Here is a 6,468-nt window from a genome sequence, read left to right on the forward strand (position 1 = left end):
ACTTTGTCCCACATGCCATAATGACATAGAAAATGAATTTCATTTTGTAATGGATTGTCCGACTTATGAAGAAGACCGTCAAAAGTTATTTCAAAATATTGTATGTAACGTTAAGTCCGAAATTGTACTACCACATGCTAGGTCAGAGGTATTCCATTTGATATTATCATGTCCTGTTCATATATCTGCCTACGTAGGCCAATTTATTTACAACTCATTACAAAAACGAGACAATGCTTTATGATACTCACTAGATTGTTTATACTGTTATTATGTTACCTTCACAGAAGGTACATACTGTTTTTGCTTTGTTTCTTCTTCTTCTTCTTTTCCGCACAAATAAAAAACATGAATATCTCCAAAACTAGACCTTGGAATATCTCGTAATTCAGCAAGCTGGTAGGTCTGCACATAAGACACTGCACCTTGGTCATTTGGTCCCCCCAAGATACCAAAAAATGATTTTATGGGGCAAAAAAGGGTGAAAAAAACTAGCAATTTTAACACAAAATCGAACTTTCGAGCCCCCATAGAACGTTAGAACTACGTTCTAAGGACCCGAGGTCAACGACCGGTTGCTATGGACCCGCCCGGGAGTTATGGAACATGGTATTCGAACGAGGTCAACGACCGCCGCTACGCAACACGGAAGTGTCCGCCCGTCAAATGGTGACTTCATCTTGCTTTGGACGGCCTGAATTGAGGCAGAAGCCGTCCTCTGAATGATTTGTGGAATTCATTTTACCAAGAAGTAATAAAAGATCAAGAAATTCACAGAGCTTTGACTTTATTTTGCCGCATATCGGCACCTTTTGCATACTAGTGTCAACTTCAAGGAAGGTAGAATGAAATTGATCGCAGGCAGAATGAAATTTAATGCCCCCAAAGTATAATGTGTCTCGGTTAAGGTCTATATCGAGTCAAATCTAAGTTTCGATACTTTTCTTGATTTTGTTCTAAAGGTTTTGCAACCTGCACAGGCAAGTTTAATCTGAGCCATCCAAACATTGTTCAGATTCTATGTTGTGTTTGAGTTACGTAGAATCGAGAACACACACGACGTGTAGTACGCCAGCACTTGTGCGTACACACGCGATAATTTGGTGAACAAACGCATTCAGAGCACTAGTGCAATTTTCTCAGACAGGCCGACAACTGTGGTAACGTTACGTGTATGTGGTAACGTGGGGATTTCTTTGGATGTCTCCTGACATGATAAGTAACTGGCATAAAAAAAAAACGTTAATCATAAAAATGTAGCGAGACCTGTTCGTTTTTCAAGTTCATACATAGAGCTGTCGTCTAAATGAAACACGGATAGGTGTCACGGTTGTAGTTAACCGATTTTTTAGTCAACAAGAACATTTGAGCAAAAAAAACACACACATGACTACGTTAGACGCAAGGTCACTGCGTGTTGCCGGCTGTTACATAAAAAAGCAAACATGCATAACGATCGTCATGCAAACTCAAAGTTTTACGCCTGAGGCATAAAGGTATGTGAAACACAAACGATGGACTTAATGAGTTTATTTCGCCATTAAACTGACCTGAACAAACACGATTAACTGCAGCGTGGAACGCCCTCCCCATGTTAGGTCACGGTCATTCCGTTCACCTTGTTGTTCATCATGTAAGTTACTACAGCGATGCGTTGGTCCCCAGCAAGCAAGTGGAGCACGGAAACGAGGTCTGGGTGAATTACAATTAATCTACTTAACCGTTACAGCTTTACACACGGTGGGAGTGGTCGGCATAGCACAAAACCCCAGGCACAAATCAGCATAAGCCAACGCGAAAGTTTAGTGTAGCAGAAACCTAACCCCTTGAAGTTTGCATGATTGACAGGCGGACGGGTTTGAAGTGTGCCGACTGCGGCACGTATTGATAATGCGGGCATAAACAAACTACGTACATCAAACGTAAATCAAAATTGTTTGCTAAAAATAAAAGAGGAAATTTATGAAATATGAATTGCGGACTCTGACAAAAAATGATTGAGCCGTTCAAAATATGAATGAATTTACACAGATTAACTGTGACAGGAAGCATAGCGGAGATGTGCTGCGTACTGTGAAGATCACGTGCAGTGTGCAGGGGTAGCCATATCAATTTCTGCTCTGAGAGTGTCCGGCGACTGCGGGACGTGAACGAATATAATAGATTTGTGGCAATTTTAGCGATTATGCTAATCAGTTGTTTCTGTGAATTTGTGCGATTTACAGTAGTTGGTAAGGCCCCCTTTCCACTAGACGGCGATCGCGCTGCGCTCTTATAATTACTGCGACATTAACACGATATGTGTAACCTTCGATTTCACACTGGGTATATGGTTCATAGAAAACGTAAAAGTGTGACTGATTATGCTAGGGAGAAGCCTTCGCGCTGCGTAGTACAAGCGGCAAACTCTGTGAGACGTTTTTGTGAATGTACCTTCCGATTTTGTGCTACGCAGTGTGCCGTAATTTGGTACGCTTGTTTTAATTTTGCTCTCTTTAGAAGTTAGTTTAATTCAAGTAGACAGAAACGAGAATTCAATTCTATAATATTTGACAATAAAATTGTGACTGTATGTACTTCTTGTCTCATGTGAGGCTGTATCTAGCACAATACAATCTAGCTGATGTTTTCACGAGGAAAGGGGCTGAATGCACTGTTTGCGATGATCCGACAAAGAAAATCATTACGAAAAAAAACAACACCGCCAACATCAACAAATCTCTGCCTACCTTTTTGGAAATATCTTCGACATCTTAATTTTCATAGACGGTCAGCCCACATTTGGTGCAACATGATGACACCGGTAGATTCGGTCCATATTTTATAAGCAGTCAATTAAAGAATCAAAAGCAAACCTATTTGTCACGTTTCATGTAGGGCCACGCCCCCGTATAGAGCGCAAGCATGTGAGGTCCGATCGGCTTACCGGAGACTATTTTGAAAGTCCTACTATTTTGAAAGTACCTTATTTAATTTCACATATTGTTCGATTTTTTTTCCTTCTATGGTAGCAACAACTGACTGTTAATCGGGGCCGGGAAAATGACAACAAAAACATCGGCGCTAGCACAATGCGACTGACCAGAACAGTAGGGGGAGGGGCGCCGACCAGGTTCGACCAGTCGCTTCTCTCTCGCCGCCGGCGGGCGTTAGGAGTTATCATCTAAGTCAGCAACGTCCGCAAACATCCGCTGATGTTCTACAGATTTTTGCAAAATTTGTCTATACTTACGCGCCGAGTTTGTTCGTCAACAATGACGGAAAGCGCAAAATTGAACTTATTCTTATGTTATCAACTGAATTTCGCGGCGCGCGTCCTGCACCAAGTCAGAGATTGTGAATTTCCCGAGTGATTCAAAGCTTTAATTTTTTTTTTAAATTTGAATACATATTGTTGAAGGAAATCATTTTTTTCCATGGCTCTCTCTCCGCAAGCCAAGAAAGTTCTCCCTGGACCTCCCCAAGCCGAAAAACTTCATAGGCCCTGACGCTCCCGCAGACGACACGCTAAATGTCGTCGAGTAAACTCTGTTGACGACCGTTAGAAATGGCAAACCTTTTTGGACAGACTGCCCCTGTGGCTTGTAGCTATGGGGCTGTGATGAGATGATGATGAGAAACCCTGTTTGGAACAATATTGGACGTTGTGTTTATTATTCAAGATGTATAACGTTACAGATAAAAAATTAACAAAATTTATTTGTACCTTTTTGCATGTCTTGACTTATCCTGTGTCAACTTCTGCAACTAATCAGTTTACCCTTCCAGGTAGAAATGCTAAACTAAACCATGTGAAGGTAACATTCTGTATTTGCTTGCAAATATTACCTTTCTAGTTATGTTTACCTTCATAGAAGGTACACATATTGTTTTTGCTCAGACGTTCTTTTTTTCCGCACACCTCAAAAACCTGAATATCTCCGAAAGTAGAGCTTGGATTAACTTGAAAGCTACAGTCATCTGGTAGGTCTGTACATAACGCACTGCACCGTGGTCATTCGGGCCCACATAGACCCAAAATAATGATTTTATTGAGCAAAAAAGGGTGAAAAAAATAGCAATTTTAACACAAAATCGAACTTTCGAGCCCCCGTAGAACGTTAGAACTATGTTCTAAGGACCCGGGGTCAATGACCGGTAGCTATGGAACCCGCCCGGGAGATATGGAACACGATGTTCGAACGAGGTCAACGACCGCTGCTACGCAACACGGAAGTGTCCGCCAGTCAAATGATGACTTCATCTTACTTTGGACGGCCTTAATTGAGGCAGAAGCCGTCCTCTGAATGATTTGTGGAATTCATTTTGCATTTCATTGTACACAAGAAGTAATAAAAGATGAAGAAATTAATTACAATTAAGCTACGTACAGTACACGGTGGGAGTGGCCGGCACAGCACAAATCCCTAGGCACAAATCAGCACAAGTCAACGCGAAAGTTTAATGTAGCAGAAACCTAACCCCTTGAAGTTTGCATGATTGACAGGCGGACGGGTTTTGAAGTGGGCAGGGCGGAACGTACTAGTATTGATAATGAGGGCATAAACAAACTACGTACATCAAACGTAAATCAAAATTGTTTGCTAAGAATAAAAGAAATTTATGAAATATGGATTGCGGGCTCTGAAAAAAATGATTGAGCAGTTCAAAATATGCATGAGTTTACACAGATGGACTGTGACAGGAAGCATAACGAAGATTTGCTGCGTACTGTGAAGATCACGTGCAGTGTGCAGGGGTAGCCATATCAATTTCTGCTCTGAGAGTGCTCGGCAACTGCGGGACGTGAACGAATAGATTTGTGGCAATTTTAGCGATTACACTAACCAGCTGTTTCTGTCAATTTGTGCGATTTACAGGTTGGTAAGGCCCCCTTTCCACTAGACGGCGATCGCGCTGCGCTCTTACTGCGACATAAATAGGATATGTGTAACTTTCGATTTCACACTTGGTAATCATAGAAAACGTAAAAGTGTGACTGAGCATGCTGAGGAGAACCCTTCGCGCTGCGTAGTACAAGCGGCAAACTCTGTGAGACGTTTTTGTGAATGTACCTTCCGATTTTGTGCTAACGTTACGCTAGACAGTGTGCCGTAACTTGGTAGGCTTGTTTTAATTTTGCTCTCTTCAGAAGAATTCAATTCTATAATAGTTTGGCTTCCCTTTCCCTCCCGCAGATGACCGCCTTCCCCACGCTAAATTTCGTCGAGTAAACCATGTTGACGACCGTCAGAAACCTTTGTGGACAGACTGCCCCTGTGGGTTATAGCTATGGGACTCAGATGAGGTGATGATGAGAAACCCTGTTTGAAACAACATTGAACATTGAGTTCATTATTCAAGATGCATAACGTTACACATAAAAAAATTATCAACATTTATTTGTACCTTCTTGACTTATCCTGTATCAACATCTTCAACTAAATCAGTTTACCCTTCCAGGTAGAAATGCTTCCAGGTATTAAAAGTGAAGGTAAACATTCTGCATTTGCTTGCAAATGTTAACTTTCTAGTTAGTATATTATTCAACTATTGCTAATCAGGGGTGGACCACATGCCAAAAACATATTCTGTTCGGCAAGTCAAACAGTGCTATAGTTTTCCTCCCGCCTTCTAAGTGTGAAGTTTGTACACAGTAACTATCTATTGAAACATGGCTACCTTGTCCCCAAACGACCCTGTCAAGGGACTAGCTAGGTAGGTAGGTAAGGGCAAACATAAAGTCACGTAAGATATACTGCAACTATGCAGCTATCCGAGTAGAATATAAGACGACATCTGTAGTATGAGTTTTGCATGAAGTTTCAACCATGCAAATGTTTCAGTGAAGAATAGCGAACAGACTTGTTATAGAATATGGGAGGGAGGGGGGCATCATACTCTAAGGCGGTTAAGTACGGTCTGAACTGGTCTTGACACGTAATCTTATGCACATGAAAGGCAAAAAAATACTAAGAACTTGTTGCTACACACGATATATTGAACAGGATTAGTCAAAACCCACCTCATTGACCAATCTCGTTCTCTCAGACTTTCTTTCGTCCGCCATCTTTGATTATCTGCTTGGCATTGAAGAATCGACGTGGAAAAGCCGGTTTTAGGGACACGTTTTAGCCTAGGGCTTGATTTGTCCTGACGCGACTGTATGTATAGGAGACGAACAGCAACCCATTGTCATTTTTTAGTTGATCTGTTTTGAAAGCAAGAAAATCTGTGAAGACATCTCCCACAATTGCAAACGTTTTATACGACTGCTTGAACAAGTGTAGATAGAATGTCAACATATAAGATTTTAATGAATTTTGTTTGTTGAACTAGTTGGAGCTGATTTGTTCCTTTTAATAATGCCCTAACAAATAAGATTTACCCTGTTACTGATAGAGGTAACGAACTTTACAGATATCACGTCGTTGGGTATAAAGGAAGGGCGGATGGGTCTTTCAAAAAGACAGTTGCGTTTGAAAGTGA

The 6,468-nt window shown here is 41.3% G+C and overlaps 1 protein-coding gene across 1 annotated transcript in view; it reads right to left on the reverse strand.

Annotated features, from left to right (window-relative positions):
- The window catches only part of LOC118404169 (uncharacterized sodium-dependent transporter HI_0736-like), a 58,192-nt gene that overhangs the window by 17,260 nt on the left and 34,464 nt on the right, over nt 1–6,468 (reverse strand). The gene's annotated exons all lie outside the window — the stretch shown is intronic.

Source organism: Branchiostoma floridae, chromosome 17 (genome assembly GCF_000003815.2).
Source record: "Branchiostoma floridae strain S238N-H82 chromosome 17, Bfl_VNyyK, whole genome shotgun sequence".
NCBI classification, from domain to species: Eukaryota; Metazoa; Chordata; class Leptocardii; order Amphioxiformes; family Branchiostomatidae; genus Branchiostoma; species Branchiostoma floridae.